Here is a 24,840-nt window from a genome sequence, read left to right as displayed (position 1 = left end):
GGAGCCAACAGTGATGCTTTATTATTAACTGACGTCCATAGTTTATTTAGGTTTCCTTAGTTTTTCTCTAATGTCCTTTTACCAGGATCCCCTCCAGGATGCCACACTACATTATTTTCCTATCTCCTTAGGCTTTTCTTGGCTATATTCTTGGGAGGAAGACCACATGGGCACATCGTATCACTAATGATTTATCTCTCTTGACGTTGACCTTGATCACTTAGCTAAGGTAGTTTGTCGGGTCTCTCCACTATAAAGCTACTCTCCCCACCCCCACCTCCATACTGTTGCATGACCTTCCTATTGTGGAAAGCGCTCTTTACCTGAAGGAGAGTCGCTAACAACGGTACACAGGGCTGGAGGGGGCTTGGGGAATACCCACCCGGAGAACGCGGCTCAGGGCGCGACTGACGGAGGAGGCGGGCGTAGCGGAGGGCTCCTCGCCGACCTCCCGGCACCGGCGGAATACCCTCCCGGTCCAACAGCGCCAGAAGGCCTGCGATTTGTCCCCCCGCCCGAGGAAGCGTCTCTCTGCGGGTTAGCCCTCCAGGAAATCACCTGGGGGCGGGACCGCGCTCCGGCCCCACCCCTCGCCCCGCCCTGCCCCCAGCGCGAGAGGCTCCGCCCCGGGGCGCGCTGGGCCGCCGCCGAGTTTTCCGCCCGCGGGCTCCTCCTCCGGCCCGGCCCTGACGGTTGCGGTGCTCGAGGAGTACCCCGAGTGCCCCGAGAGCCGGAGTGGGACAGAGCTTCAGGCCGACCGAGGCGCCGCGGCCGGGACGCCCGCGGAGACAGCCGCCGCTGCCCGCGGCCCCGTTCGCCCCTCGCGGCCCCCACCCCTGTGGTCAGTGGCCAGTGGCCCGGTAAGTGAGGGCTCCCCGGCCCGCCGGAGGCACGGAGCGGGGCGGCGGCAAGGGACCGGGTGGCGGCAGAGCGCCGCGGCCCGGCCGGTGAGCCCCGGACCCGCCCCGCGCCGGCTCCCGCCGCGGCCCTGCGGCTTCCAGGTTGCACGGCGGCACGGCGGTTGGGGGGGTGGGGGGGGATGGTGGTGTCGGGCTGTCGGGCTGGGTCCCGACGGGCTGCGTCGGCCCGGCTGCCCTGGCTCGATCGGCCGCGGGGGGCTGCCCTCCCTGTGGGGTGGGCGGTGCACAGGCCGGCCCCCTGTGGCCAGGGCCTCGTGACTGTGCTGCGCGGCTGGGGTCGGGGGTTCAGCCGCTCCTGGGTGGGCGTGGGACGACTGGGTGAACTTGCGACCAGGTGAACCTGCGACCAGAAGGCGACTGGCTGGTATGGGGATGGCCGGTGGCCCGGGCCCCTCAGACCCAGCCGAGTTCTCGAGAGTGTAGGTGCCCTTCCGGCTTGTGCTAAGGAGAGCTCGCAGAGGCTGGCTTCATGAACTTTCCTCCTGAACCGGGAGGACGCAAATCCTGGGAGCTGCTGCTGTTGGAGATTATTTGTAAGGCCCTTTGAGAGAATGCGGAACCATCCCGGGCGCTGTGTTCACCTGTGTGTTTACCCTCTCTGACTTTCCCCTTGAGCTACAGTTTCAGGGAGGGATTCTTGAACTCTTCTCTCTCCCTGGGCTCTACCTAACCTGATGAAGGCTTAAAAGGGCAGAAACCCAGTTTATTGGTTTAAAGGACAGTTGCAAAGTTCCCCTTCCGAGGAGAGAAGTTAAGCTAGCCAGTTCTAGCCCAAGCAAGTTACAGTTGGTCCCCAGGGACATTTCTCTCTGCTCCCCCCCATCAGTACCTTGCTTTGCTTTGGGTATCCAAGGTAGCCAGCCACTCTGCTCTCTCTCCCGATCCCCTCTCCCCCACGCTTTACTGCTGGCTGCCCTGACCAGGGATGAGCCTCTTCCCTGCTCCCACAACAGGAACAAAAGCTTGCAGGGGAGGGCAACGCTGGGTCCAGGAGCTGGACAGGCAGGGTGTGTTCTTTTGCTCACTCCTAAATGGCTCTCATTATGTTCCTTCATTCCTTCCTTGCTTCAGTCCATTGTTGGGGATTCCAGGAAGATTAACAGTGCTCCTTCCCTCAAGGCACACTCCTGTGCTTCTAGGTGGTCCCTGACAAGACAGACCAGGTGAGGTGCCAGGGAAGTCTGTTGCCCCTGGCATTGGGTGCTCAGTACCTCAGGGTCCTGCATCCCTCCATAGTCTTGTCTCTTACTAGTCTCTGTGCCTCGGTTTCCTCATCTTTAAAGTGGGGGTAATAATACCTACGTGACAGGGGCATTGTGAGGATTAAATGAGTTAATACTTTACAACCATACAGCCCAGACACTGAGCTGAGATGGTGACTGTTAGGCCATACCTGTGTGCTTTAGGTGGATGTCATCCACATGGGGTAAAGCTTACGGCAGGGCCTGGGACAGAAGTGTCAACAATAATAATACAGTAGTAATAGCTGTCGTTTCTTTCCTGCAGCTGGAGGTCCAAATTGAACTGCTCTCCTGCTAGTTCCTCTGTTGTAGTTCATGTTGTTCTGCCCTCCTGGAATGCCCTCCTCCCCCATCTCTGCCCATGATTCCCCACCCTCCTGGGAGCCATCCAGGGGCCTGCTCCTAGCAGGAAGGGCCAAGACATACTCTGAGCCCACGCAGCCCTCCACCTCCACTCCTTTGGCATCACTTCTCCCTACTTGCCTTGCTTAGTATTTGTATGGCCACGTGTCTTATCTCTGCCCTGTCCTTTGTCTTTGGACGGCAGGGGCTGTTTCTTACTCCTCTCCTGGTCTCACAGCACCCAGGACAGGCCTTGCCTAATATATGTGCTCAGCAGAATTTCACTGCGCATAAGAGGCAGGCCCAGAAAGTAAGGTTTTCCTTGATCTTAGACCTTGAAGGCTGGGTTTGAGTAGGCAACAAAAGAGAGCCTGAGATGGAAATAGTCCAGATTGAGAGGTGGCAGTAGGGGCTGCCTGAGAGGCCCCTTTGATTCCCTTATGGAGCCAGGGCAAGGGTAACAGATAGGGCCCACCCTGGATTGCTGGACCTAGAAGGCCAAGATCGATTAGCGATGCCTTGCTCATGTGATTCTGGGGAGGATGGGTAGTTTGGAGTGACAGGAGTAAGAATCCAGCCAGAATAGGTTAGTGTGGGTTCTTGGGAATTCACTGCAGTACAGAGAGACAAAAAGCCAGTGTAGGCAGGAAGTGAATGTAGAAAGGAAATCTGCACCGAGTGCTGGGGATCTGTGCAGAGAACCCAGGGCCTTTCTAGAGCTCTCTCCCTCCTTCCTCTTGGATTCACCTCCTTCGTTCCTCTCTCCTTAAGCCTGAGGCAGCTTCTGGCACTTGATCCCATGGGGGAGGGGCACTCGGGGAAGAGTCTGTGTGCTGGTGTGCTTCACAGTCCCAGCCAAGCAGGCAGACTCAGGTCTTTCTGGACTTTTCCCTACAACACCTACTGATGCCATTGTCCCCTGGTGCATCAGGAATTTGAGTGATCCTGGATAGGAAAGCTCTTAGGGGAAATGAAGAAACTGAAGTTTCTTTGTTGGGAATTTGCAATTTTACAAGGAGTTGTTGAAATTCAGTGGAGCTTTCTAATAATGGCTGAAACCACACCACAGTAGGCCTGCTGACCCTGGCCCCAGCACCGCATGAAATGAGGGTCTGATGTCACCCGGTGGTTTGAATTTGGGAGGATCCTAACAGTACATAGGGCCCTAACAGTAACTCGAACACGCTGATGGGAGAAAGTAATGGGTGAGGGCAACCGAGGACTCAGGAATCAAGAGTTCTCATCCGTTTTGGGTCACTGGGACAAGTTGTGGAGCCACACAGGGTCCCAGTGTTCTGGATGGTAAAATGCCTACCTCATATGGTTGTTTGCAGAATCTGGTGAGATGTTTGCGGAGGGGGTTTAAGATCAGTCAGGGTGTGATCATGACAATGTTAATCTCTTGGGTGCATTACTGCAAGAACCCTTGAGATGGGCTGGAGTGTGCAGACGGCTGACGCCTGGCTCTGTGATCCCTTAGTGTCTGATCTTCCAGGGGCTTGTGCTCCTGAAAGTCCCACTGCCTCAGCAGAAAAGAAGGGAAGAATTGCTCCTGAAATTGCAAGGGAAGTCTGGTGTCCCCAGCCTTTGTCACCTGGAGCTTGGGGGGAGGCTGGCTGGGAGGATCATGAGCTGAGATGAATCGGAATGAAGGTGGAGAGGAGAAACCGAGAGGGGCTTAGCTGGGCAGGGGGAGCATGTAGCAGATTAAGCCTGGGAGTGGCATCTCTGGGGGAGAAAGGGTGTTAATGTGTGTGGGGGGGGTGCTGGTGATAGCAGATGTTAGTTTGCCGTGTTCACCTAAAAGGTCACGGCTATTTTTAGGAAGTGGGTGACAAGGCATGTTTCTGTTGAACCAACATTAATGAGTACCCACTGTTTGCCAGGCCCTATGCTACGTGCACAAAAGCACCAGTCCACCCCACCCACCCTAGGTTGTCTGCCTGGATTCCCCAGAGACATGGGATACTGGATGAGAACCAGGTCTGGAGGGTGGGCAAGATCATGATCGTGAATTCAGTTTTGGACATGGAGCATTTGAGGTGCCATCGGGGAACCGAGTAGGCAGCTGTGTCTGGGCTAGAGAGACATTTTTATCTGCTATAAAGACATTGTATCTGCTATAAAGGACATGATGAGATTGAAGAACTCACCTTGAACAGCTGAGTAAAGGAACTGTGAGCCCAGGAAGGAGCTAGAAAAAGAGCAGTCCGTGAGGGGGAAGGAAGAACCGGACAGTGTGAGGTCACAGGAGCCAGGGCGAGTCCACTTCAGTAGGAGGGAGTGGCCAGTGGTGGCTGTTGTTGCTGTGGGAAGTGACAAGGGGGACACGCAGCACGTTAGCTATGGCTGTTCTGCTGGGGTGTTGGTGTAGAAGCCAGATCGGAATGAATGGGCGGAGGAGTTGCAGGAGTGCAGATCTGGCCATGCTGAGTGTAGACGAGCTTTGAAGGGAAGGAGAGGGACTGGGTGGTGCTGGGGGAGACCCGCACTGAGGGGGTGTTTGTTTCCGTTTCTCAGCTCATCCTTTTCCCATTCCACCCGGAGGAGTTAGCAGTGTGGGTGGCCTGCAGCCCAGGGGTCCCCCCTCCATCCCTCTGTGTCGTAGGGACACAGGCACCTGTAAAGGTTTGCTTCTTCTTCCTTTTTTTAAAGATTTTATTTATTTGAGAGAGCGAGAGAGAAAGCACAAGCAGGGGGAGGAGGAACAGGAGAAGGAGAAGCAGACTCCCCACTGAGCGGGGACCTCCAATGCAGGGCTCGATCCCAGGACCCTGGGATCATGACCTGAGCCGAAGGCAGACGCTTAACCGACTGAGTCACCCAGGGTCCTTGTAAAGGTTTGCTTCTTTCACAGAATGGATTCATGCTGCACACCTTACTCCGCAGCTTGTGGTTTTGATTAGTTTATCACGGGCAGTAACTCTGGGTGAGCGGTGCTCAGGGTCAGTAGCCACTGTAGAATGTTCTATAGTACAGAGGGACCACAGTTTATACAACCTTTCCCTTATTGATGGGTGTTGAGACCACTGACTGTTTTTATAATTTGAAATAGTATTGGAATAAACAACCTATAGGACCCTGATTGGGATGTCATTGAATGTATTTATAAGGAAGAGTTGACATTTTTATATTAACTTTTCCAAATCAGGGACAGATTACAGGCCTTGTAATACATCTTTAGTAGATATTATGAATGGTATTCCAACTGGATTTGCTAACCAGATAATTTTTTTGTATCCTTTCCACTTTTTTTCTGTTTCTTGGTCATTAATTTCAACCTTTATCATTATTCATTCCTTTGTACTTTTGGCTTATTTTGTTGCTCCACTTTTAATATCTAAATTGGTTCGTTTATATTTTTAGTCTTTTACTTTGATTTAAAAAGCATGTAAAGTGGGGCGCCTGGGTGGCTCAGTCGTTAAGCATCTGCCTTCTGCTCAGGTCATGATCCCAGGGTCATGGGATCGAGCCCTGCATCGGGTTCCCTGCTCAGCGGGAAGCCTGCTTCTCCCTCTCCCACTCCCCCTGCTTATGTTCCCTCTCTCACTGTGTAGCTCTCTGTCAAATAAATAAATAAAATCTTAAAAAAAAAATAAAAAGCATGTAAAGCTCAACATTTTTCATGTGTAGACAGCTCTAGCTGGTGGGCCTTTGAAAGGCTCACCATTCTGTTCCTTTATGGTCACCATGTAGATCAGGGATTTTTTTTTTTTTTAAGTTTGTTTGTTTATTTAAGTGGTCTCTACACCCAACACAGGCCTCAAACTCATGACCCTGAGATCAAGAGTCACACATTCTTCCAGCTGAGCCAGCCAGCTGCCCTGCCATGTAGATCGGTCTTGATCCAAGGATGTTTTAGAAGACAGCATCCTGAATTTCTAAGTGGTTTTGTGGGGAGTATGATCACATTTTAATGTGGACTGCTGGTTTTATTGGGTTATGATTAGTGAATGTGATCAGCAAAATTTCTTCTCGCTGGGCTGTATTAAGATTTTCTTTGTGGCAACTATATGATCCATACCAGCAGGTTTCACGGACAAGAAAGGCTATGTATTCTCTGTGGGGCACAGACTGTAGATGTATCTGTTAACTTGAGCTTGCCTGCCTTTCCTTGCGTTATTGGTCTGTCATTCTGAGAGGTGTTCCAAAAATTCTCACTATAATCTCTATTTAAGTCAGGCTGTACTTATATTTGTTCTAGATGTAGTAATCTGACATCCATGCTTGGTGTATGCAGGTTTATCAAGCTTATCTTTGCGGATTGTACTTCGTGTCATTTGTTGCTTATTTAATGCTTTTGGCCTTTGGCCTTACGTGCCACGTTATCTGTGTTTTAGGAGACTATATTGCCAAGGGTCTGGGAAAATCCTTTCTTCTTTACAGACCTAAAATGAACAAATAAGTGTATTTTGTAAGACAGTAAGTGAAAGGCTCAGAAACATAGAGGCAGGCATCAGCCAGAGGGTTTACACCAGGGCCTGTTTCAGTTCAGACTTATGGAGAGCAAGTGGTGCTCGGGTCTCCCCCACCTGCTTCTCAGCTCCCCGATTGTCATGAAATAATCCGGTCCCAGTGGTCCCCATGATAGTCAACTTCTTAGGAGGGATGGGTATAATAATAATTGCCTGCAAGCTCTGGGGACAGACCCAGGTACTACTTCTCTCCCTTTGTGGTTCTTGCTCCTTCCTTTGCATCTACAGCCAGGGACAGCTCTGACTGGCAATTACACTGTTCCTTCCTCGTTTGCGACAGCACAGGGCCTTTCTCCATTCTGCAAGGGATGTGACAAAATAGTCAGTACACAAAAATGTCCCAAGGCCAAATGTGAGCTATGAAGACTTGGGCCCTGGCCTGGGTGGCTCAGTCAGTTGAACATCCGACTCTTGGTTTCGGCTCGGGTGATGATCTCAGGGTCGTGGGATCGAGCCCTGTGTTGGGCTCCAGGGTCAGCGGGGAGTCTACTGGAGTTTCTCTCCCTCTGCCTACCCCCTCTAAAAAAAATAAAAAATAAAGACTTGGGCTCCCAAGTCTTAGGCTCTTTTCTGTGCTTGTGTTTTAAGTCACATCAATGGGTTTGAGGGAAAATCCTAGTGAGTAGTGTCAAAGTCCTGTGTTTTCAGGTAAAGGCAAGTGGCTGAAAATGGACTAGAAAAAAACCTCAGCCTGCTGAGGCAGGATTGTTGAAAAGTCCCCAACATATATTTAATATAAATATTTCCACTTCTCATTTTCCTTTGTGTTTACTTAGTATGTCTTTGCCAGCCCTTAATTTTTAATCTTTCTTTTTCAGTGTTGGGGCACCTGGGTGGCAATCTGTTGAGCGTCCAACTCTTGGTTTCAGCTCAGTTCATGATCTCAGGGTTGTGGGATCGAGCTCCATGTCGGGCTCCACACTGAGTGTGAGCATGGAGCTTGCTTGAGATTCTCTCTCTTCCTCTCCCCTTCCCCTGCTTGTGCGTTCTCTCTCTCAAATAAATAAATCTTAAAAAAAAAAAAAAGACAAAATGTTTCTTTTGTGCACAGCACATGACTGGGGTTGGAGGATGGCAAAAGGCAGTGATAACAAACCAAATTTGGTGGTTTCTGTCTTTGACAGAGAATTCAGACTGTTCACATACCAGATTTTCTTGATTTTATTCCTTGCATCTTGTTTTCTATTTATTATTTATTATACTTAGGTGTTATTTCTGTCCTGATTTCTGCTGACTTGGGTAGGTTTCTCATCATCCCTCTTCCCTACCTCTCCTACATTACGATTCAGGTTTGGTCGTGGATTAAGAGAGGAGCTCCCCTCTCTCTTCAGAAATTGGAGGTCAGGGTCAATGTCTGCTCCATGAGGTCGTCCTGGCACCAGGCTCCTTGTGTAAAATTGCCCCCAGCATTCTCTAGGGCTGAGGTTTTCAAATGTGAGCATATGTAAGAATAATCGGCAAGGTTTGTTAAAACACAGATTTCTGGGCCCCACCCTTAACGGCTCTGATTTAGGAAGTCTGGGGTGAGGCCTGGGAATCTTCATTTTTGACAGCCACCCCCGCTGTTGCATCCATGTGGGGACCATCCCGGATAGCACTGCTCCAGGGGCTTCCCTTCACCCATGTGACCCGGGGCAGCTGACTTGCAGGGCCGGGCCCTGCCTGGTTACCAGGGAGGCTTGGAAACTAGTCCTTATTTGAGGCTACCGTGTGCCAGGCAACGGTTTGTGTTCTGTGCCGGAAGTAAGAGAGGGCAGATGGTTGCAGGGGACAACCAGAAGTTCCTGGGACACCACCCACTGCTGTCCTTAATTTGAAACTCCTGTTGCACTTAATTTGAAACTTCAGCCTTGCCATCGGCCAAGCCGGTATTCCTTAGGCCAGGAAGCGGGAATGGCCTGTCGCGACGGTGGCAAAGCCAGCAGGCAGCGCGGGGCACGGCCGCCGCCGACCCCGTGGGCTGGCGCACGAACGGCCAGTAGCTGCTGCCACCGCTTTGCTGAGGCTCTGAGGACCCTCGCTCCTTCTAGGCTGCCCCCCCCCACCCCGCCCCGGAGTCTTCCCATTTTGTCTTTCCCAGGGTAGCCTTTACATTTCCCCAGCCGGGGGGGGGGGGGGGGGGCACCCAGAAGGGAGCTGAGTGGAGGGAGCCGGCGTGGGCCGTGCCTGCGTGGGCCGTGCCTGCGTCCGACCGGAAGGCCGGAGACATGCTTCCGGTCTGTGTCCTGCCTCCAGCCAATCCTGAGACGGCAGGCAGATGCCCTCTGCCCTCGGGGCCTCGGCTCCCCACCGTAGTGAAACAGGCCGGTTGAAGCAAATGATTTCATGAAGGCCACTTCCAGGTCCAGTATTGTAGGATTCCTGTGTAAGCCAATGCCAGGGCACCGGGAACTGACTTTTATTTCTAGGACGTGTCTTTCAGAACTGGCTCGCTCAAGTTCAGCCCTGTGGTAAGGCTTCAACACTACCCCATTGCTCCTCGCCCAGCCTCCCTTGTCCGGAGCATCTCCAGGCTGCTCAGCCCCAGGTGCCAGCCCTCCGAGGGCAGTCTGAGGCACGGCCTGGCTAATGATTGACGTCGGCTCCGGCGAGTCTTACTTCATGGCCTGTGGGTGGGGAGTTCAATGATTAACAGCACCTTGTGCAGGCTTTTTGTTCAGTGCCTGGGAAAATATGGTCAGGGTTGTGGAGTGCTGCCTGGGGCTCTCTGGCTTGTTTCTGTGGCTTCATGGCACTGTGCCCGCACCCGAGACGTAAGGCAGATCCCCATGAGGGCAGGGCCCTGGGGCTCTGCCGTCCCTCCAGCGGATGAGGCCACTTACGCCCTTCCTAGCAGAGTTAGGGATGTTCATACACCCTCAAAACACTTGCGGTCCTGCCTTGCTTGTGTGGGAGGGAGAGAAGAGACTGTCCTTGCTGTGTCGTCCTCTCTACCCCCGGAATTCCTGAGCCTATGCCCCAGAAGCTCTGACCAAAGAGGCCATCAGAACAGGTGCCACCCAGGATGTGGAAGAGATGAATCAGGGTCCACTGGTGTCCGTCACCGTGGCCAGCCCTGTGCGAGCCAGTGGCAGGAAGGGGAGAGGCCTGTCCTACAGCCTGGGCTCTGCCTCTTGCACTGAGAGGCCTAAGAAATCGTAATTCTGGCTCTGACACCAGTTGGGTGTGTGACCCTGGCTTGTCAGTATCATCTCTAAGCCCTGGTTCCCTTGAGGTGGTCATATCTATCTTGTAGGAACATTGTGAAGATGAATGAGGTGATATATAATGAGGTAATACATGTCTCGATCATAGGTATTGGGAAAAGGGGAGTATTGTTCATATACTAGAGGATATAGAAAACATTTTAGGCCAAGTGCTAATAAGTTCCAGGAAGAGCAATCATTAGGGGTGGAGAGATCACGGTGGGCTTCCTGAAGGAGGTGGGGCTCTATCTTGGCTAAAGGAAGGCCAAAATTGACACAGGCTTAAGGAAGGTATAAAGGAGCCAAGGAAGACAGACCGGGTAGAGGGAACTGACTGAGCAGAAGTCCTGAGGATAGAAAGTGCCAGGATAACACGCTGACTGAGCCACAAGCATGTAGTTCCTGTGATTCTTTCCATCACACATACACCTCCAGGAACCTGCCATTTTCTTGCCATGGCACAGTGTAACTCTTGGCCCAGGGCCCTTTGGCAGAGCTTAGGATCCCCCCTGCACAGGGGTAAGCCCATGCCTGAGATCTGAAAGAGAATCTTCTCTACTGTGATCTGTAGGCTCGGGATCTCTTTCCACTTCCAGCAGCAAAAGATTGGCCGGAGACTTTGTCACCCTTAGAAGAGAAGCTGCTGGTAAGTGTTATTTGAAGGAAAGGTTTCCTGGGGATTCTAGGTGAGGCTGGGGGGCCTTAACCAGTTGGTACTGGAATAGATACTCTCTCGTGTCTTCTAGGTTTGAAGGGACTGAGCTTCTCCCAAGCCATTTGAACAGGCACTCCCTGCTGCCTTGCATCCTAGTCCTCCCCATCACCCCTCTTCCCCCAATTCACTGTGAGAGAGGACCTGTGACAGGCTGTGGGCTTTCGGATGGCTCGTTGCCTCTTAACTGGCAGGGCCCTGGGTGATGTCATCTGTCCCTTTGACTACACGTGCAGGTGCCTGCAGGGAGAGCCCAGCTTGGGACGGTGGGCAGCTGAAGTAGGCACACCTAGCTGAAGGGGTAGTCACTGCCTCCCTGCTGTGTGCTGCCACAAGGAAATGTAGGACCTGTGTTGCCAGATCTCCTATTTTCCATTAAAAAAAAAATTTAAGTCAGGCCCAGCTCTTTTATAGCCCCCTCCCCTCCCCCCCAGGAAATAAATATGAACTTCAAAACCCTCATGGAGCCCCAGGTTTTAGGCAGCACAAGTCCACAACCACGGACCCCTTGCAGGCTCACCCATTTAATAAGTGAGAGAGAAAGATGCCCAGAAGAGCCTTAGGTTGGTCAAAACCCATCAGAGAGAAGCCAGTTCTCTAGACTCTTCTCCCACCTTCCTCTCCCAAAGAATGCATTTCCTGATCTCTGCCATAATCTCCATTCTTCCTAGGAATGGCTCTTAAACCCCTTGTGGGTAACTTCCTGCAACTGCTCTATTGTATTTATGTTCCCAGGCAGAGGGAAAGCCTGCTGCAGGCCAGGACTTTTGTTTTATCCTCTTCTTTCCCCAGGTAGCCTAGCCCAGCCCTGGGTGCCTGTCTGAGCACTGAAGTGGAATTACTGTGAAGATAATGGAATGTAAGCTTCAGCTTCAGGAGGCCCCTCCCCCCACCTCACTTGTCAGGGAGGGGTCCTAGCAGTGAATTCGCAGAGTCCTAGCAATGTTGTGTATTCATTTTCTTAAAGAAGACCCCCAAAAATCGTATGAGCTCCAGGCCCCGCAAAACTGGGACCGACCCCTATAGATGCGGTGACTGGTTGGCATCCTGTCTTTTGGACAGTGAGCTCTTATTTTGGGGACAGGAAGTGGGGGGTCCTGGGCCAGCCCTCCTAGGATCTTCCTGTGTCACATGGGCATGTCACTTCCTCCTCTCTGGTTGTCAGTTTCCGCCTTTGTGAAATGAGAGCCGAGGTGGCGTGGGTAGGAATGAACTGAGTCATTGCTAGGGCTGAGTGAGCTCCCGTGCTCCAGCTGCGTGGTCCTGGCGGGTTGGGGTGTGATTGCCCCGCCCGTGTAGACTACACTGCCAACCTTTGCCCTCCCCAGAGCATTTGCATTGCTGGCTGGGTGTGTCTGGCCTGGCCACACACAACCTCTCACAGCCCCGAGCTTCACCATGGTGATTCGTGTTGACGGATAATACAAGGGAGCAAAGCTTTATTGAGCTTTTATTCCCAGACCTGCAGGAGAGGCAAGCACCTGGTCCTTCCTTTCTCAGTTGGAATAGTTGATTTTGTGGTCTTGGTGGTTTATTGCTTCCCTTGTCAAAGGAAGCCTCCTGGGTTACGTAGACTTGCGCACGGATCTTTTATAGAAGGAGAGCAGAGGCCTTTTCAGAGAGAACACCATAGAAGGATCTGGAAGGAAGGAGATCACTGTCTGTGTTAGTTTTCTGTTGTTGCCATAACAAATTACCACAGACTTAGTGGCTTAGAATCACACAACTTATTTTGGTGGTAAAATATACATAACATAAAATCTACCATTTTCAGCATTTTTTAAAAAAGCGTGTAGTTCCAAGGCACCAAGGACATTCACACTGTTGTGCAGCCATCAGCAGCACCCATCTGTAGAACATTTCCATCTTCCCCAACTCAAGCTCTGTCCATGAAACAGAAGCTCCCCAGACCCCCCTCCTCCCCACCCCCCGCCACCACAGTCCTCTCCATCTGCATTGGGCTGCTCCAAGCACCTCCCAGGAGTGGAATCACACAGTGTTTGTCTGTCCGTGATGGGCTGATTTCTCCGCGCGATGTCCTGTCGTAGCACCTGTTTCAATCTCCTTCCTTTTTAAGGCCGAATAGTATTCTCTTCTGTGTTCTACACCGCGTTTTGTTTATCCATCCCTTTGGATGGACATTTGGGTGCTTTCCACCTTTGGGCACTTATAAATACTGCTGCTGCAAGCTGTGGTCTCCATAGGTTCGGGGCCCTGCTTTCGGGTAAGTGCACCCGCCGTACTGTTTGCCACAGCAGCTGAGCTGTTTACCACACCACATTTCTGTCTGACACTCTTGTCTCACGCATCTCCTGGTGTTTGTGGGTGGGGTGGTATCTTTTCTGGAGGCTCTGGAGGAGAATGCACCCTCGTCTTTTGCAGCTTCTAGAGGCCATCTGCATTCCTTGGCTCGTGGCCGCTTCCTCCATGGTTGGAATCCCTCTCATGCTTCGGATCTCTCCTCCTCATTTTTTCTTTTCATCCTTAATCAACCGGGAAGGGGTCTCTGCTCGGGAAAGGACTCATGTAATTAGGTTGGGCCCACCTGGATAGTCTAGGAGACCCTCCCCATCTCAAGATTGGCAATCTTCACCACACCTGTGAAGTCCCTTTGGCATGTCAGTCACATGTTCATAGACTCTGGGGGATCAGGGTGTAGACTGTCTGGGATATTTTTTTTTTTTAAGTTTTTTTTAATTTATTTGAGAGGGAGAGGGAGAGAGAACCCCAAGGAGGCTCCGTGCTGAGCATGGAGACCAACACTAGGCTTGACCCTATGATCCCAAGATCACGACCTGAGCCAAAACTAAGAGTCAGATGCTCAACTGACTCCGCCCCCTAGGCGCACCTGGGATATTTTTGAAGGACCTCATCAAGGAACCTGATGGTGCCCTGATCTCGGGCCTTGAAAAGCCCTCCGCTGCACCCCTTCTCCTCAGCATTGTCCTGAGACACCCCATAATCGTACAGTTGGTGAGGCATACTCCTACTATGTGGGCTGGACACCTGATACCAGACACTGAACGATTTGGGTGTATGTCCAGGATCTTTAATGACCCTTTCCAAACATCAGAGCCTGTCCTCTTTGGCCACTTGGGAGAGACCAGCGCTGTGTGAGTTGGTCACAGAGTTAAGAGAGCTGTCCCATACTTTACAAAGATCTTTTCTTTTTTTACTTCATTCAGTCCTCATATAACTCCAAGGGAGGTGGGCTGGTCATATCTTTGCAGACAGCATGGAAGTTCAGAGAGATAAAGTTACCCCGGGAAGGTCACGTAGCAAGTGGTAGAGCCGGGACCCAGACCATAGGTTCCAAGCTAATGCTTCTGAGGGAACAAGTTAAAACTAACGGAGCACCTACTACTGTATGCTGATACACTCCATGGGGGGTAGCTTTATATGTGTGTATCAGTGTATCCAATCCTACAGCCACTTAGTAAGATAGATAGATGTGTCTTCCCCAATTTTACAGGTAGCAAAGAAGGCTCAAAGAGGTCAGGCAACATGTCCAAGACCACAGAGCCAGCAAGTGGTAGAGCTGGACTTGGAATCATCGTCCTTGGACTTGAAACCCTGTGTGTCACCCTAGTTCCTCCGCAGCAGTGTTAGAAGATACTATCAGAGCTGTGTGGGCTGTGGGTAAAATGCATACAGCAGAGCCGAGAAGTTTCCTGTGACTGTCCTGTGATATTTGTGGCTCTTGATGGGGGAGCGTGGGTTGTTGTGATGATGGGGAACAGGTTTAGAGTGTGGGAGAGAGAGTCATTGACGGTAGAAGTCCCCACAGAGTATCTGGGGTTGGACGTTGGTGTTGCTTAGACTGCATGACCGGAGATGAGCCACTCGGCTGCCCCTTTCCCCACCCAGAGGAGGGAGGGGTCCAGGGAAGGAGCTCCCCCAGTTCCCTCCGGGCCAAGCCACTGAAAGTTGTGTTGTACAGACAGTGACCGCTGCAGGGCATGGAGGTGCTGCACCCCGGGGGCCCAGGTGATCCTGGAGAAAGGGCGCTTGGGCTGGACTTGGTGGGAAAGGGAGGGACTTGAGAGCTAAGGGGGCGGCCAACAGGGCTCAGGCACCCCCGGCACTGGTTAACATCTGCCGGCCCCTCCTGCTTCGCTTCTCAGGTGGTCCTGGGAGAAGCCCCTTCTGCCAAGGTGTCACTGGGAGCAGTCTCCCCCAGGCGGAAGTGGTGAAACACAGACACAGACCTCTCTCCTCGGCCTGCACTGCACTTGGAAACACAACCCACAATTTCCCTTTTTGGGGTGGGGGGTGTTTCCTTAGGGCCTGACCACAACTTGGACTTGTCACTGCCACTGTGTCTGTCACAAGAACCTTGGCATCTGCAAGGACCGAGGCCTGAGGCCTCGTCACGTTTTGGGCTTGGGTGTGAGCCGATGTTGACACCATGTATGGGTTCACCTTCATTTTCCATTGCTCAGAAATCCCAAATTGGGATTGGCCTTTGACTAAGTTCTGGCCCTTCCAGAAGCCGGTTTGGTGTGGTGTCGGGGGAACCCTCCTGTGAACAGGAAGGAGCCAGGTTTGTGGGAGAGCTGTGCTGTGGAGGGGTGGGAGGGAGACCCACGAGCACAGACTGGTGTGTGAAAGTGGTCACTCTTGCCTCGCTCCTCCCCATAGAAGTGCGGACAGCAGGTGCCTGGGTGCCTGCAGGCTGGAGCTTTGTGCAGGGACGAGGGGGCTGCTTCTCCGGATCCCTCCTCGCGGGCAGTTTCTTCTCCAAGAGGCCTTTTCAGAGGTGCTTCTCGCTGCGCACCCGGCCTCCCACTGCCACATCCGCTTCTTGCCTCGGCTTCCCTGGCCCCTACCATTCCTGGGGCTTGGACCGGGCCCCCGGGCACCCAGGCATGCAGAAGGGAAAGAAAGAAAACTTCGCCAGTTCCCTGTAGGTGGACTCCCCCTTGGACTGCCCCTTGGGGAGATGGGAGCATCCACCACAGCTGCTCCCAAGACCTACTGCTCCAGGGCTGGGTGTGGTGTGGGAGAACGAGCTGGTGGGGGGCTGGCTTCCCCTCGTCACACCCTCTGCCCCCACCTCTGGTGTTACTCCCCGACTCCACATCCTCTCCCTGCACTGCCCCCATGTTTCTCATCCCGAGTATTAGCAAATGGCCCTCTAGTCCTGTTTGCTATTCTATACTGGAGAAACAGATATCATGAAAGGTTAAGTGATATCAGGAGAACATATTTGATATTTAACTATTACTATCCCCATTTTACACATGTGGAAAACTGAGGCCCAGAAAGGTTAGGTCACACACCTAGTAGAGAGCAGGACTGGGATTTGAACCTGTGCTGTCTGGCTTCAGAGTTCATGTTCTTCCTACCACCCTATCCTGCCTTTGATGAAGTACCTGGGGTCACAGTGAGGCCTGATGTCCTGATTCCTAATCCCAGGCTATTCCATCACCGGTGTTTTTCAGTTTCTGAGATACTAGTTTCTGGGGCCAGTGAGCTCCATGAGGAAGTAGAGTATAGCATAGGGGTGGAAGTCCTGGAGTTTGGAGCCTGGCTGCCTGGGTGTGAATCTTGGCTCATTTACTACCTGTAACCTTGGGTGAGTTCCATAATCTCTCCATACCTCAGTTTCCTTATCTCTAATAGGGGATCATAATCTTAGTGTTTGTTTTATAGAGTTGTTGTAAGGTTGAATTCCATGTAAAGCACTTAACAAAGTGCCTAGCACCTAGTAAAGTTTTCATATTCAATAAATGTTAACTATTGTTATGATTGCCTAATAAGCTGGAGAAATTTGGGGATAAAGTTAAGCGGGCTCCTTTGTTACAGGACTTCTCAGAGCCTTTACCATGCTATTACGAATTGGCACTTTGGGGAGGGGATGTAGTAGGCAGCATTTTCCAAAGTTTTTGGACAACTAATCTCTCTATCCTTTTAAATTGCATCCCTCTAAATTCTCAACTTGCAAGATGTTAAGCTGATGTCCGAGAACACAGTTCAGGAAGCACTGAGCTGTACATCAAGCTGCTTGTTTCTGCTTGCCAAGGTTGAGCTGGGGATGGGGGTCCAGGTTATTGCTGAGCCAGCTCCGAGTGACTGTATTTGGCAGAACTCTGGCTATGCCTGGCTTCCCTCCTGCCCTGTAGGTGTGGGGACAGGGAAGAGGCGTGAGCCTAGGCACCTGAGGATCTCTGGAACCTCCTGGCCATGAGGAATGGCCTTGGCAAACCCTGGTTCGAAGCGTATTTACTGCACTTCCTTCTGCCCTGGGAGGAGGGGTCTTACGGTAGGTCACCTGTGGTGGGACCGGCTGGGACCACCAGACAAGCAGCCTAGCTCAGGTGGTTTTGCAGCGTGGCTCTGTTAGGAGAAAGCAGGCGGCAAGCAGAGTTCTACCATGACGTTCTCCCTAGTGTGTGTGGGGCTTGAGTAAACAGTGTCCCTGGTGTATTTTAGCTGCAAAACTAAGGGGGTTGAAAATTAGACAACCTTCAAGGTCCTTTCCGATGGGAACATTTTGGGAGTCTGTAAACCTGGGATTGGGGTAAAAACCTAAAGAGGTGTCCCCTTTAGGAGTCCTAAAATACAAAAGGAAGGACATGGGGAAAGCCCCCTCCCACCCCCCCTTCACACCCATGGGATAGCAAGGTCTGGGGAGATAGGGACCCGGCTCCAGGTCATTGGTTGGGATCCTTTTCTATAGGAGATTCTTAGAAGTGGATTACCTTTTTTTTTCGAGAGAGAGAGAGGGGCAGATGGAGAGAGAATCTTAAGCAGGCTCTGTGCCCAGCATGGAGCTGGACGTGGGGCTCCATCTCATGACCCTGAGATCATGACCTGAGTTGAAATCAAGAGTTGGAGGTTTAACCAACTCAGCCATCCAGGTGCCCCAAGGAAGTGGATTACTTTAAGTAGATGTTTCTGTCTTGCTTTGGGCCTCATTCGCAACCTGTCTGGGTCATTGCCTCCTTTTATCCAGCCCAGTGATCCGGGGAGGAATGCCCACCACTCCCAGGGCGGTGTATGGAGGCCAGGAGCTGCTCAGACTGGCTGAGGGCGGGCTAACTCTTCATCTCCCCAAACAGTGCCAGGAGCAATGCCAGGTAGGAATGTGTACCATTAATTACCCCTGAGTCTGCCCAAACCTAGCCTGGTACTGGAGTGAGGAGAGTTTGCAAATAAGCAAATAAATCTCTTTCTTTAAAACAGTTGTATACACATGTGAACAAACATAAACCATAGATACACATGCACATGCATTTATGTGTGTGTTTGGGGGGGGTCTTGAATTACACATTAGAAACTGCTCAGTGGTGACCTTTGGGTAGAGGGTTAGACCTTTGGTTTTCACTTTGTGCCTTTCTGATTGTATTTGAATTTCCCTGCAGTGTGTTCTAATCTTTTTATTTTATTCTTTTATTCTATTTTTTAAAATTTTTAGTTTTAAATGTAATTTATTTTTTTAGAGCAGTTTCAGGGTCACAGCAAAATGGAGTGCCAAGTACATTACTATGAACACCATCAATATCCCTCATCAACACCCCTACCAGAGGGGTACATTTGTGGCAATTGAAGAATCTACAGGGACACATCCGGAGTTCATAGTTGACCTTAGGGTTCACTTCTGGTGTTGTATGTTCCATGGTTTTGACTACTGTACCCACCATTTTATTTTTATTTTATTTTTTTTTATTTTTTTTTAAAGATTTTATTTATTTATTTGAGAGAGAGAGAGAATGAGAGACACAGAGCATGAGAAGGAGGAGGGTCAGAGGGAGAAGCAGACTCCCTGCCAAGCAGGGAGCCCGATGCGGGACTCGATCCCGGGACTCCAGGATCATGACCTGAGCCAAAGGCAGCCGCTTAACCAACTGAGCCACCCAGGCGCCCTGTACCCACCATTTTAATACCATACAGAATAGTTTCACTGGCCTAAAAAAATCCTCTGTGCTTTGCCTATTCATCCCTCCCTCCTCTGTAGTTCCTGGAAACCACTGATCGTTTTACTAATGACTAGTTTTACCTTTTCCAGACTGTTGAGAGTTGGAATCATGCAGTATGTAGCCTTTTCTCATTTGCATGTCATATCCCTGCATGTCTTTTCATGGATTGATAGTGTACTTCTTTCTAACACTGAATAATATTTCCTCATCTGGGCACTTATCCATTCACCTACTTAAGGACTTCTTGGTTGCTTTCAAATTTTGACCTTTATGAATAAAGGTGCTATAAACATCTGTGTGTAGGTTTTTGCGTGGACAAGTTTCCAGCTCACTGGGGTTAATACCAAGGACTGCTGGATCATATGGTAAGAATGTGTTTAGATTTTTTTTTTTTTAAAGATTTTATTTATTTATTTGACAGAGAGAGAGACAGCGAGAGAGGGAACACAAGCAGGGGGAGTGGGAGAGGGAGAAGTAGGCTTCCCGCCGAGCAGGGAGCCTGACTCGGGGCTCGATCCCAGGACCCTGAGATCGTGACCTGAGCCGAAGGCAGACGCTTAACGACTGAGCCACCCAGGTGCCCCAGAATGTGTTTAGTTTTGTAAGAAACCGCCAGACTGTCTTCCAGAGGGTCTGTACCATTTTGCATTCCCACCAGCAGTGAGTGAGAGTTTTGGTTGCACTGCATCCTCACCAGCATTTGGTATTATCACTGGTTGGGACTTTGGGCATTCTGCTAAGTGTGCCGTGGTATCTTGTTGTTTTATTTGCAACTCCCTAATGATGTCTGATGGGGAGCATCTTTCATGTGCTCAGAAGCCATCTGTGTGTCTTCTTCAGTGAAGTGTGCAGGTCTTTTGCCCATTTTTTAAATCAGATTTTTTTCTTACTGTTGAGTTTTTAAGAGTTCTTTTCTATATTTTGAATAACAGTTCTTGATCAGATGTGTCTTTTGTAAACTTTTTCTCCCAGTTGGTGGCTTGTCTTCTTTTTATTTTTAAAATGTATCACCAGAGAATCATCTGAGCTGCATGACTTAAACTCTATATTTAAATTCTTGCATCAAAACAGATTGAGGTCTTAATATTAAAGGATGAATACACAAATGAATACTCCACAGCCCCGAGGCTGGGGAAGGCCAGTGGAGGGGTCATCCCACAATAGCCCCCACTCTAGTCCTGGGCCTGCTTGGTTTGCTGCTGGGCATGGAGGGGCGGGAGGTCTCAGGGGTGATGCTTCCAGGCCTCAGCCTCCGCTCAGCTTTGGCCTGCTGCACGCTCTGGGTCCCGCACCAGCCCTCTGGGAAGGATACTTCTGTATCCTTGTGCCAGGCATAGCACTGCCACCACCCACCCATCCTTTCCCTTTCATGTGCTGGAAGTCAGGCTGGACTCCAGGAGGTGTGCAGAGCCCAGCCTTCCTGGAGGCCCCCGTCTCCATCTTCCCTAGTTGAGGTGGGGAAACGACAGGGCTCTCCGTTATGGCAGGGGGATGAGTGAGTGGGAGGAGTAAGGTTCTTCTTGTTCTGGATGATTCTGCCTCTTCTGCCAACACAGCATTTCTAGATTCCTGTGTTTGAGGACTCTGGCTACTGCCCGCTCGTGGAGCCCTTGAAATTTAACAGTTATACTTGCCGATGTATACACAGCTTGAAGAAACAGGCCCTTTTCCCAGTCCTTGAGAAGTCCCCTGTATAGCTGCCATATACTTTCAACATTCACCTGGTACTCTGAGGCTTGGTTCTGATGGGATCCCGGGATGCCCAGGTCTTGGTGCTTGTCCTCAGAGCTGACTACTGGGAATAAAGGCTGGATAATATAAGCAAGAAAGTGTCCCAGTACCTACAAGAAAGGAGTGTTTCCTGGAGTGTGGAGCACAGAATCAGTTACATCAGAATTGCTGGGGGTGGGGAAGGGGTGCTTGTTTAAATTTCAGAGTCCTTGGCCCAGCCCAGGTTGAAGGGCCCAGAAATACTGGGGCCAAGGCATAGGCATTTTCAGCAAGCTGTCCAGGTGATTCTGACACGTGATGAAGCAGTGCCACCCAAAGTGTGGTCCATAGTCAAGTAGCATCAGTGCCACCGGGAAGTGTGTGGGAAATGCAGATTTGGGGGCCTGTCCCAAACCTACCGATTCCGAGACTGTGGGGAAGGTAACCAGCAGTCTGAGGTTTAACAAGACCCATAGGTGATTGTTTTGCAGACTGAAGTTTGAGAAGCCAGAGGGCCACAGCTGGATGAAATCGAGTGCCTAGTGGCAGGGGGATGGCCCTAGTGGGGAAGCAAGGGTGGTGTTTGTGCCACACAGTCCCCGGAATGGCAGGACTGGAGGCTGGAAGTGCCCCAGAGGCTGGTTTCTAAGAATTGGAACAATCCCTAAAGAGGCCAGCTGCCTGCCGTGTGGAATACGCTCTCTCCGGTGAGTCCCCGTGTCAGTGTCCGGACCAGAGTGTCCGCAGAATGGGCGAAATACCCCGGCCTGCCAGAACTGCTGACGGACAGGAGGAGAGCCTTGGTCAGTGCGGAAGGTGTCATGATACCTGTGGACACCAAAGAGAGAGCAGATCTGCTGGATTGTAACTCACTGTTCTCCTCTGTGGTGGAGAGCGAGTGCCGGGCAGGCAGCGGGGAGGGGAGAGCAAGGTGCGGAGCCCCTAGAAGCCTACTTGAGCTCACCTCCGAGTGGGGATGGTGCCAGGAACGACTTCACCCCGTACAGCAGGCCCTCCTGGTGGCTGAAGGTACGCGAAGACTGGACGATAAGCAGATTTCTTAATGTTGAGAAAGGGGAAAGCAGGTAGACATTGTGAGTCGGAGAGCCGAATCCCCGCAGTCTCTGAGTTGGTTAGGCACTGGGGGCAGGGATGGTGCACCCCGAGGGCACCCCAGGTCATCCAGCTGCCATGGCTGTCCTCCTGGGTGTTACTAGGCAGGTAAACCGGGGGGCTCTAGGCATGGGCCGTGTGTTCGAATCCTCATCTGACACGGGCCCTCTGTACACCATCGTGGAGTTGATGGGGAAACGTGTGTGGCGTCGTCGGGGTAGAGTTAGGGGCCTGAGTGCCGGCTGCGTGGCTGCACCTGCCGCTGTCGGGCTGGGGCGTGGTTGGCCGTGACAGTTCAGGACTGTTGTCCTTGGCTCTTTTCCTACCAGTTACTTGGAAGAAAGCAAATGTCTTTACCGAATGCTTACCGAACAAAGCTGGGCACTAAGATGTTTGACGTAGGAATGTCCGGACACCTCAGCGGGCTGAGCAGCAGGCAGAATGCGAGGGAGGAGTTGGACAGGATCTGCACCAGGGCTGCTTGTCCAGAACACTCCGTGTCCCAACCCAGGGAGGCGGGGAGGAGGGAGGTGGTGGTCCGGCCCTGCCCTGTGCTCTTAGGGGACCACAGCTGAGGCCTTGGGTTCTGAAGAGAGCTCCAAGACAGAGAAGGGAATGGTACTGCACAGAGGAGGTGGTAGGGAGATGAGGCTGCTCTCCGGGGAGGGCCAGACTGGGGGTGGTCTCTTGGGGGGAGGGGAAGACCCAGGGGGCTCACTGCCAAGGGACAGCTTTTGACTCCTGCTGGGCAGTCTGCGAAGCCCTCCTGGGAATGCGTGCCATCACCCTGGGAGCAGCCTGAGGCTGCCCTGTGGTCCTGCCCCGGGCAGGGAAACGCGAATGGACCCTCTGGGTCTGAGTCCCGTGGTGCATAAATAAATGCAGTAGTGCTAACCCCAGGTTCCAGGCCGGGCTGCCTGCAGCTGAACAGAGCCTGTGTGAGGTATTCAAATCTTGGAAGAACAGCCCTGGCCTCAAGTGAGCTCAAGAAATTGCCACCTGAATGGACCTTTTTTAAAGCTGTTTTTTTAACAGGCAGTACATGCATGTGGCCAAAAAATGCAAATATAAACAGTAAGCTTCATGTCTATCCCCAGTTTTCCCTTCCAAAGACAACCAGTGTCACTGAGTTTCTTGTTTATCATTCCAGGGATGGTGTGTGTGTGTGTGTGTGTGTGTGCGCGTGCGCCCATACCCCACCAAGTTCGTCTGTTTACAGCTTCTTTTAAAAAAATGTTAGCTTAGTAAATACACAGTTTATACCTTGATCAAGAATGATGATCATTTCATATGCCCATATATAGAACTGGCTAATTATAAAAATAGCTACAGAGTGTTCATTGTACGGATCTGTTCAGATTCACTTCACCAGCCTGCTGCGAATGCATAGTTAGAGGTTTGTTATCACAGAATGCCCCAGTACAATCCACGTCCCTGTCCCTTCACACAGGCATAAGTGTGCCTGGGAAATAAATTTCCAGAAGCTGAGTTTCTGGTTCAGAGCGGGTCATTTTACATGTTGACATCTCTGGGTTTGTAATTGGCGACTCTAGCATCTTAGTGTGGGTTAAACCTTCCGTTCCTTTTCTATAACTGCTTGTTTATATCATTTGAGTTTCTCTACTGGTCACTGGGTTGGTTTTTTTTTTTTTAATTGCAAAACATTTTCCTTGAATTTGTTATTTCTCTTGTCTTTCTGTTGTTTTCCTTATTTCTTATTGTGCAGAACTTTAATTTTATGTCTTATATTTAAATCTCTGGTCTGGCTGAGATTTATTTTGATGATGGAACAGGGTAGTACCCAGCTTTTGGCTTGTTTTTTCCCCCACTCTGGCCATGGGTGGGGCCTTTTGGCCTCATTCCTCTGGGAGGAGAGGTGAAGGGTAGCGAGGGGTCTTTGGTGCCCAAAGCTTCTGCTTAATGGTGATTTCCAGAGGAGAAGGGTGTCAGGGACACGACCGCCACTCATGCTGGCCTCGTGCAGGGCGCTTCCTCTTTCTTCCAGCAGAAGGTTCCTGGCCCATCCATCATTCGGATTTCCAGGCTCTCCTCATCAGCAGGGTCTGAGGATTCCGGCAGGAGGGTCAGGCTGAGGGCAGGACCCGGGAGGGCTTTGGGCTGACGGCTCAGCCAGCCACAGGGAGAGGAGTCAGAGCGAGGGCACCACCACGGGGGCCCTTAGCAGCCTCACCGCGGTGCGCAAGGGAAAGGGTCTTCGGCCCACGCCGCAGGTGGCCAGTCCTAGCTCTCTCCAAGGTCACTAGGCCACCATCTGGCCTTTAGCAGCTCTGCCTACAGTCCCCTCTGGACGCACTGACCAAAACACATCCCCACGCCCATCATCCCTATGGGCCCCGTAGGGACCGGTGGCACCTAAGGAAGCCCTTCAGCCTCCTTGCAAACACCATGCGCAGATCTCCAGTGTAGCTCTGAAGGGCCCCTAGAATCCTGTAGGTGAATGATGGCATCTAGAGCAGTGGTTCTCAAAGTGGGATCCCTGCACCAGCAGCATCACCTGGGAATTAGTTAGAAATGCAGATTCTGGTTCTGCAGTGGAGCTCAGCTACGTGTGTTTAACAAGCCCTTGGGGCGGTTCTGATGCACATATTGCAGTTTGAGAACTAAGTTGGGGCCCGATGTGCAGGGGGGAGCAGGTCACCTGGGGTCAGCAGGTGTGATGGTGGAGGGGGCCTGCAGGCCCCTGACACCCTTACCTGTCCCTGGACACCTCTGCAAATGCAGCAGCCACTGGCGAGCAGGAGGAAGTAGGTTGCACGACAGTCTGAGTGGCTCGGGTCGCAGCAGATCTGGGTCCCTCCTGGGCAGTTTAAGTGGGTAGGGCATGGCAGAGGGGTCTGTATATGGAGGGACTTTGTGAGAGCAGCTGTCCCACCCAGGGCCAACGGGCAAGAGCCCTGGGTTCCAGGCCTTTCTCCTTCCCTACTCCTGATCTGCAAGTCACTTACCCTTTCTGAGCTCCAACTGCCTCACTTGCCCTCATTCCAGATCCTGGATCACATGAGCCCTCCTGAGGTCTCTTGTCTCTAGCAGTGAGGATTTCATGCCGTGCTCCCATGCCTGATGAACCAGAGGTTGGAGAATGAAAAATGTAGCTTGGGGCAGATCCATGTTGGAGGCCACCGTGGATAGCTTGGGGTCTGTAGGCTGGGCACAGGGGACAGGGGCTCTGGCTGGATGGTGATGAAGACACTGGAAAATA

General features: G+C 51.6%; 1 protein-coding gene across 1 annotated transcript in view; it reads left to right on the top strand.

Annotated features, from left to right (window-relative positions):
• The first annotated feature begins 646 nt into the window (after positions 1–646).
• ANXA11 (annexin A11) overlaps positions 647–24,840 on the top strand; it is a 41,739-nt gene continuing 17,545 nt past the window's right edge. The window contains exon 1 of the mRNA XM_036089829.2: positions 647–860. The gene's annotated coding sequence lies outside the window, so the exon portion shown is untranslated. The remainder of the gene's footprint in view (positions 861–24,840) is intronic.

Source organism: Halichoerus grypus, chromosome 7 (assembly GCF_964656455.1).
Source record: "Halichoerus grypus chromosome 7, mHalGry1.hap1.1, whole genome shotgun sequence".
In the NCBI taxonomy this organism is placed as follows: Eukaryota; Metazoa; Chordata; class Mammalia; order Carnivora; family Phocidae; genus Halichoerus; species Halichoerus grypus.
Note: the sequence above shows the minus strand (reverse complement) of the source record. Positions and strands in the feature narration are given on the sequence as shown.